Source organism: Quercus robur, chromosome 4 (assembly GCF_932294415.1).
Source record: "Quercus robur chromosome 4, dhQueRobu3.1, whole genome shotgun sequence".
NCBI lineage: Eukaryota > Viridiplantae > Streptophyta > Magnoliopsida > Fagales > Fagaceae > Quercus > Quercus robur.
The window spans coordinates 30516009-30524556 of record NC_065537.1 but is presented as its reverse complement, the minus strand read 5'-3'; the positions used below and the strand labels follow the sequence as shown (position 1 = coordinate 30524556).

The window sequence follows — 8548 nt, the reverse complement described above, 5'->3', positions numbered from 1 at the left end:
GGGCTATGGTTAGGACTGAGAAAGGACCCGACCCACCCGAAAACCTGACCAGACCCGACCTGAATCGACAGGTATTGGACGGGTCTGAGAACATTCCGGTCGGGTTTCGGGTCGTATTTTCGAGTTCAGATCGATGTCGGGTCGGGTGTCGGGTCATATAAGTACACTAGTCTGAACCCGATTTTTTCTTTTGAAAAAAACCCTACTCTGTTGTTGTTCTCTCCGCCTCCCTCAGCTCTTCGCCTCCCTTAGGGCCTCAGTTATCTGTGTAAGTCATCCTTCTTGTTTTGTGTTTGGTTTTAGATTTTGGATAGTGTTGTTGTGTTTGTATGTCTGTGATAGTGTTGTTGTGTTTGTGTGTGTGATAGTCTGAACCCGATTCAATAATGGGTTTATGTACTTATGGATGAGTTCAATTTGAGGGCCTTCAAGTTTCAATTTTTTTTCATATATTCTATCTGGGTTTGTGGCTAAAGCCTTCAAGTTTTTTTTTTTTTTTTTTTTTTGATTTCTGGGTTTACTCTCTCTTCACTCATTATACACAGTATTGGATTTCCTTGTAGTTTTTTGTTCTCTCTTTGAACAAGAACAAAAACCCAGTTGGAGTTTTGTAGTTTCAAACCGCCAGATCTGTTCTACAATGCTAGGTACGTGTAGTTCTTGTTTTCTCTATGCTTTTCATTCCAATGGGTGTTCTAGGTTTTGCTAAAGATAATATTTTTTTATCAGATTGGGTTTTTGGTTGTTGTTATGTGAGATTTGGGAGCTGGGTTTTGTGTAGGAGGTTGTTTGTGATGGTGGGTGTGGAACACCATTTGGATCTGAGAGAGATTTACTGAAAGAGAAAGGGAGAGTAATGGAAGGGAACTTTGTTATGGCTTTTCTTTCACTCTTCTTGATCTTCCCGCTTTCTCCATTATGCTTGATTTCAGCTAACATGGAAGGTTTGTTTTGATATTCATAAACTTGCTCTTATTCTTTTAGTGTTTTTCTTTTGCTTTGATCTTTGTTTCTTAATTTCTGGATATGGGTTTTTTTTTTTTTTTTGGCAAACTAAGAAAAAAAAACTTTTTGTTTTTTGTGTTGGTAGTGGAAATGGGTATGTTTAAGTTAATTGAATTACTTATGTGATTATTGTATTTCTTAATAGTTTCCTTGTCTTTTGTTGATTGGCTACTGTTACTGTGTTTGTATTCAAAGTAATAATTTTGAGTAGATGGGTACTCAGCACAGCTTTTTTATGGTTATGGTCAAGAGTTTGAAAGAATTTCTAAAGACAATTCTTTCTTTTTTGAATGCCCTTATGAGATGCTTCAGATATGGTTCAAGCTCGGTGCTTAGATTAGTGTACATTAAAATAATGAGTGGATGATTTGTGAAAATAACGGCAGTTTTAGAAAATTTGAATAGCTTTTAGTTTACCCTTCTCAAGATGGCCATAAAACCAAGCTATTTGATACAAAAGTATCATTTTTTTTACCACTTTTCCATTCTTTATGATCAACGAGGGATCCGCTAGTTTAAAGGGGTCTGACATACATTTTCTTTACATTCAATATTAATTTCCTTTCAATATCCTCGAATCTGTTATTGAAGTGTCTTACTTTGAGCAACATTTAGCTTTCTTCTGATTTTTTTAGAGATTTATAGGTGTCTCTGGTGATTGGAGTTGAGTATACTTTCTCACTGTATCTTTTCAAGTTCATGATCATTTATTATCAGCACGTAATGGTGTTCACTTACATCTTGAACCAAGTGATGCTTTGCACAGCCTAAGGACCAATTTACAAGATCCTAACAATGTCCTACAGAGTTGGGATCCTCCCCTCGTTAACCCCTGCACATGGTTTCATGTCCTACAGAGTTGGATTTTTTATGCAGTTTGAGGATGACAGTTTGGAGTTTGTAAAGACTGTGAAGCAGTGAAATGTAAAGATTATCTCAGTGAAGTATTGTTTTTCTTGATCTGGTTGGTTGTTTTGATCTTAGTTATGTTGAATGGGATATGAGTATATCGATGTCTGCGGCCATTTATTATTAGGATTTGATGTGAATGATATGGCAAATGTGCAAATTAGCAAGACTAAGCGACACCAAGATTGAACTGCAGCGTTGGATGTGTGGGAAAAACTAGAAGATAGGTTGGAGTTTATGCCAAAAGTTGGAACTTTGATAAAAATAAGTAAGGCATTGTAGTTGACATTGTTTATTTTAGGTGTGTGTGTATAATTGTTAATGTAAGACTTGGTCTTTGTTTTCGTGAATTTTGGTGAACTTCAAGGTTTTTCATTCATAGTAGTTGATACAGAGGATGCATTTTGCAAGAACACTGAATGAAGTGTTATGTGTTAAGTCACACTTCAATTTCCTTGATGGGTAATTGGAGATGGACCATGCAATTTTATTGATATGTAAATTTCCTTTTTTGTTGTTGCCAATTTGCTTTGGACAATACTAATCTTAAAACCTAGGAATTATTTTTTTTTTTTTTTTTTTTTGATGAATGAGCAAATTCATTCAAAAGAAATGACCCACTTTAGGCAAGGATAGGAAAATCTAAACAGTCAAACAAAGTATCCAAGAGCTGAACTAGAGATGACCCAATAGCAACCCTTACTTCCCATTTAACAAGCAATAGTGAAAAAAAAAAAAAAAAAAAAAAAAAAAAAAGGTCCAACCCGAGACCCGGAAAACCGACCTGATTACAGACCTGATTTTCGGGTCGGGTCGAGTTTCGGGTCACAGTAAACCCAACCCGACCCAACCCAATATCAATCCTAGCTATGGTTTAGGGGTTTTGAGAATTGAGAGAGGCAAAGAAAACGGCTTCAACGTGGAGGAAGCGACTAAGAAGAAGAAAAGGTTTATCGGGAGAGGGTAGGTTTTGGGTTTTATGTGTAAATTGGCCTTTCAAATGTTGTAATGATCGGGATTTTGGTTGGATTAAACCGTAAACGTTGCAGAATCGATGCAGAGTTCTTCGCCTTTCTCTGTTTCTTTCTTCGTGTCCTAGGCCTCATCCTCTATTTCATTGCCTCTCTACTTCTTTCCCCGTTTCCTCCTCACCTCTCTCTATCTTTAATCGCCTCTCAATTTCTATTTCTGTGTATGCTTTAATTGTAACCGGTTAATTTTTTTGTTATTTATAATAACAGGCTTTTAAATGGTGTGTAGCAATGCCAAACAACATAATTTATCGCTTTTTAAAGTGAAACGTGTCTAAATTTTAGATAGGTAGTTATCCTTTTGTCAGCACCTCCTTAATTGTAGGAATCCACTTTCTCTCAGCTTCTGCTATTATATATACTAGCCTTTAACCCGTGCAATGCACGGGGTATTCCTAACAAAGCAACTTCTATTATAGAGCCTTTTTTTTGGGGGTTGCTTTTCTTTTTTCTTTATTTTTTTTTATAAAAAAAAGTCAATACTTTCTATTCAACCCAATTCAAGTCTGATGTGTTTTCTAGTTACATTTCATTTTATTAAAGTATCAAATTTTCTTTATTTTTTTAATTATTTCTCTTTCTTCATATACAACAACCATCATCTACTTTCTTCCTTCATCCTCAAGATACATAAAGAAAAGAAAAGAAAAAACTAAATGTAAAATAAATAGCATTGGTGTGAATTTAAAGGTTTGCTATAAATTTACACGGTTATATATGGATTAATGTGGGTCATTTTTGTGCAAAACTATGTAAATTTTACACATTTTTCTATTATACACTCATTGATGTGAGTGCTCTAACAATGGAAAAAAAAAAAAAAAAAAAAAAAACCCTTTCTTTATCTCATATATAGGCTTCTTATAACCTTCCTTTCCCTCTATCTACAACATCAGTAGCACCACCTTTGCAAATAGTTGGATGTCCTCGTTATTGGCTTCTTAGCTTTAGGAGTATCATAATTATAGAATGATTTCTATCCCAACATAGCTAGCTCCTAGTATTCCATCCAAACCTTTCATATCAACCTGGAATGAAGGGCTTCTGTTATTAGTTTTTGCATAAGAAGATGAACAAAACTTTAATATTGAAAAGCACAAATTGAATGAAATTATAGAGAGATATTTGAGAGAGAGAGACATGGAAGTTAAGTATAGTACCATGTAACTGTATCTTTTTGGTTCTTTGATTTGGCAGGACCAAACTCCCAACTCTTTAAAATCACCATTTCTCATCAACAATAATTTTCTCAAAGAAAAAATGCAGTCATATTTGCAATGGACATATACATTCAGATTTATATAAATAAACCCACACTCATACTCAAATTAATAACCAACTCCCTGTTCTCCTCCAAACAAATCACACACAAATAGTGCTTCAAAGGAAATTAATGACCAAAGCCTTAATTATATTTTGCATCCAATTCAAAACCAAAGCCTTAATCATATGTTAGCAGCAAATTTGGAAATAAAATTTAAGACTTTAACAATAATATTTTGAAAGTTAAGATGGTGGCTTTAAGTTGTATAACAGGGTGACACTGGTTTGACAATTGTAAATTTCCTTAGATCTCTCTCTCTCTCTCTCTCTCTCTCTCTCTCTCTCTCTCTCTCTCTCTCTCTCAAGGAATTTTAATGATCTTGATTAAACCCTATAATCAACACAATAAGAAATAGAGAAAGCAGAAAGGTAAAGGAAACATTAAAGAAAGACATTTCAGTTAAACATTAAAAGAAAACCACAAAATAAATTAGAAAACAAATAGAAAGCCAAAGGTTATATACGCCAAAGGAAAGCATCCAAAGGAGGAGCATAACCCCATCAATTAACTATGCAATCAAAGTAACAGTATTTAAATAGGAAAAGCAATTGTGGGAAAACAATGAACTGGGAATTGCATAAACTACTGGCAGAAACAATATTTGAAGAAGGGAAAAAATTATGTTATGGCCTTGGGTATATATTGTTGAAGAAAATTCAAATAAAATATATGTAAAGAAATATCTAGAAGAAGTCCTATAAACGAATAGAAAAAAGAGCAGAATAACTCATATAAGAAATGTGTAAAAGAATAACTCACAAGCAGTATCCAGCAACGTAGATATGGTTGGTAGCATAGTGTGCAGATTGTAAAATTAATCACATAACAGCCCTGAACCATTTCAATCCTAAAATCGAAAACAAAAACAAATAAACAAAAAGGAATTTCTCTAACCCAAATACCTAAATCAATCAATCCAACCAAATATCCAAACATAAAGCATATTTAACACTCAATTAAAAAGAAAATTACCGGTGATGTTTCAAATAAAGTGGAAACTATACCTGGTAGTACTGTTTCTACTCAGACTTAGATTGCTTCCAAGGATATGCCTTTTCACCTGCAAACCCAGAAAAGAAAAGTTAAAGAAAAACCCTTTAATTTTTTATTACATAGATTTGGAATAGAAATCAATCAATGACAAATGAAATTTACAATTGAATCCAAGAGAGAGTTAAATAAGTAAACGCTAAGTGGGACGATTGGAAACTCTTCGCTAGGAATAATCATTCAAGAAGCGTAAAAGAAATTGAAAAGATCAAAAATACTCTACTCTCTATGCGATTGAAAAATTACCCAAAACAATTTTAACTTGAAAATCCAAAACCAAACCAAAGCAACACAAATACCCTAACCATAAACCAAATCCAATCCAATAAACTTAATCAAAATCAAATCTAGCCCAAATGCCTAAATCAAACCTATAGTACCAAACACCCAAACATAGATCATAGTTACCACATAATTTTAAAAAGAATAAAGAAAACCTTTACCAGTAACAATTCCAGCTTCATGACGATGGTGGCTGCCCTGAGATTTATCTCTCTTTCAATCTCTGATTTTCTTCTATGTTTAAATAGTGTAACATTCTTAATGAGTTCATTATCTCAACTGAAGGCCCTTTTCTTCCTTTTCTTCTTTAAAAATATGGCAGCCATTGGTGAGAGAGATACAAAGACCTAAACTGAAACCAATCCAAACAAATATTAAAAAACTTGATCATATTTAATGCACAAACTGAAAAGACCTAAATCGAAACCACTCCAAATAAAATATCAAATTATGATCATATTTAATGAACAAACTGAAAAATGAAGAGAGAAACTTACAGGTAGCGATTCTAACAGGATGATGGTGGGAGGATTGTCATTATTGGGAAGTCTGCCTAATACTGACTATGTTCTCTGATTTTTTTTTTTTTTTTTTTTGTTTAGTAATCACTAATCAGGCAGTAACAAACAAAAAGGAAATTCAATTAAAAATAAATGCAATAGAAGATGGTTAATTGACAATTGCAACTCTTTATCAATCCAACATGAGATCAAAACATGCATAAAAGCAAATAACAATAATACACAAAGAAACAATAATTATAGCAGTAATTACATGACAAATTCCAACTCTTTTGGCGCACCTACTCATGATCTCTCTCATTTCTCTGTCTTTGCCCTCTCCAGACCTAAATTATATTTGACGCCAAATATAAATCAACAAAAAAATAGAGACTATACATGTTGACGCAGAGGTTGGATTGAAGTAGTTGGATGACAGATTTCTGAAAAAAAATTCGCCCTCCATGCCTTTCTCTTTAATGGACTGTCTCAGTTTGGGTCTTCAAATTGTTTTTTTTTTTTTGTCTTTTTTTTTTTAATCTCTTATAACTGTGAAACTATGTTAAGTAAACAGTTAATACCAAACCGGTGTAGTGTCTACTAACCCTGTGAAACAGATCAAAAGGTGTTTTCCAAATCAAAACCCCAGGAAAAAAAAAAAAAAACACTATGAACGCAGATTTTAGAAAACAGGGAAAGGCTTAGTGATATCAAAATAAGTGTGCGTTTGTTTGCACTTTTAGGAGCTGAAAACGCGCATATTAGAAAAAACTGAAGAAAAATTGTGTTTGGCTCAGCCGAAAATGCAACTTTTTGATAAAGTTGCGTTTTGGGCTCAGGCAAAAATCGCGTCCAAAATGCACAAAATTTATGAACCTCCTGAGGTCCATAAATCAAAATGCGCATACTGTTACCGTTGGGCTGATGATGAATTACGAAAATACCCATAACAATTCTTCTCTCACGCCTGAAGCCTCACGCCCCTTATCTGATCTCTCTACTCTCCCTTTGAACGAAGCTCCTCTCACGCCTCCCATCTCAAGCATAATCAAAATACAAACTCAAAAACATAATCTTAAAATTAATCAAACCACAACAATAAAAGCAAAAAAATTCTTGCTCTCATAAAACTGATATAATTTAAACAACAAATCTAAAATCAAAACAACAACAATAGTAGATCAAGAAAAGAAAAAAAAAATAGAACAACAATAAATGATCAAGAAAAAAAAAAAGCCGATATGACCCCTGGTTGCATGCACTCCATAGTGAGGAGGAGGAGCAGCGGTGGTGGTGTGGTGGAGCAAAGACAATTTCTCCTCTCTCCATGCGTGTCTGTGTTTGTGTGTGTTTGAACTTTGAAGATAATGACACCAAAAAGGCAAGCAAGATTATGGAATCAAGTATCACAGAGAGAGTTAGAGAATTTATGGAATCAAGTAGGAAAAGAAAAAAAAAATTAAAAATGAGAGAGCTGGAGAGCTTCTGGAATCAAGTGGAAGTAAAGGAAAAAAAGAGGAAGAAGAAAGAATGAGGAGCTTCTGGAAAGTGGAAGTAAAGAAAAAGAAAAAGGAGAGGATGTGGACAATGGTATACGTGTGTGGTGGACAAAATGCATGAGGAAAAAAAAAAAAAAAAGGAAAAGGAAACGTATGGATGAAAGAAAGGCAAAGAATTAGAAATCACAATTTAAAAATATTCCCACAATATTTTCACAATAAATTTTAAGTAATTAGCTAATATTGATAAGTAAAAATATAATTTCAGTGGTGGGTTCAAATTAGAACTAGTAACAACTTTTCATATAAGATTTTGTTATGATTCTTGTGAAAGTATTGCAAAAAATATTGTGGATGTAACACTTTTTGTTGAAAAATATAATTGTTGAGAATGAATAGAAAAAAAAAATATTAAAAAAGAATAAATTTGATTACAAAATAAAAATTAAAAAAGTGGGTAGGCAAAAGATAAATGTCACTATTGATTGTCCAAACAGTACAAAAATTTGTCTAACCTGCTAGAGATTCTCTTATATATAAATTATCCTTTTTGGTAATTTATCCCTCAAACTGCCATTTTTATAAGTGCTAGCCAAACACTCAGTTTTTTCAAAAAACACTTTTTAACAGCTTTTACCAAACACTCAGTTTTTTGAAAATGCACTTTTTCATTATGCACTTTTTGAAAACTCCACTTTTTCATTATGCACTTTTACAAAAAGCTGAACCAAACTCACCCTAAATCGAAAAATTGAGAAAACAAACATTTTCATGGAGAACCCAAAAGCCCGAAACAAAAAGGAATCAAAACCAAAATCAAATCTAAACCTATCCAACGAAAAAACTCAATAAAAAGTAATATTTCATATCCAAATCTAAAAAAATAGAGAAAAACGTACCGGAGCCGGTTCCGACAATCTGATAGTGGCAGATATATAGCCTAACGGT

The 8548-nt window shown here is 33.4% G+C and overlaps 1 long non-coding RNA gene across 2 annotated transcripts; it reads left to right on the top strand.

Moving 5' to 3' along the window:
- The first annotated feature begins 220 nt into the window (after positions 1-220).
- Positions 221-808, top strand: LOC126724413 (uncharacterized). Of its 2 annotated transcripts, XR_007654971.1 has the most exons (3): positions 221-268; positions 564-647; positions 730-808. It is a non-coding gene; the product is annotated as an uncharacterized LOC126724413 (long non-coding RNA). The 2 variants fall into 2 exon arrangements; XR_007654972.1 differs by having other exon boundaries at positions 564-808.
- The last annotated feature ends 7740 nt before the right edge of the window (positions 809-8548 follow it).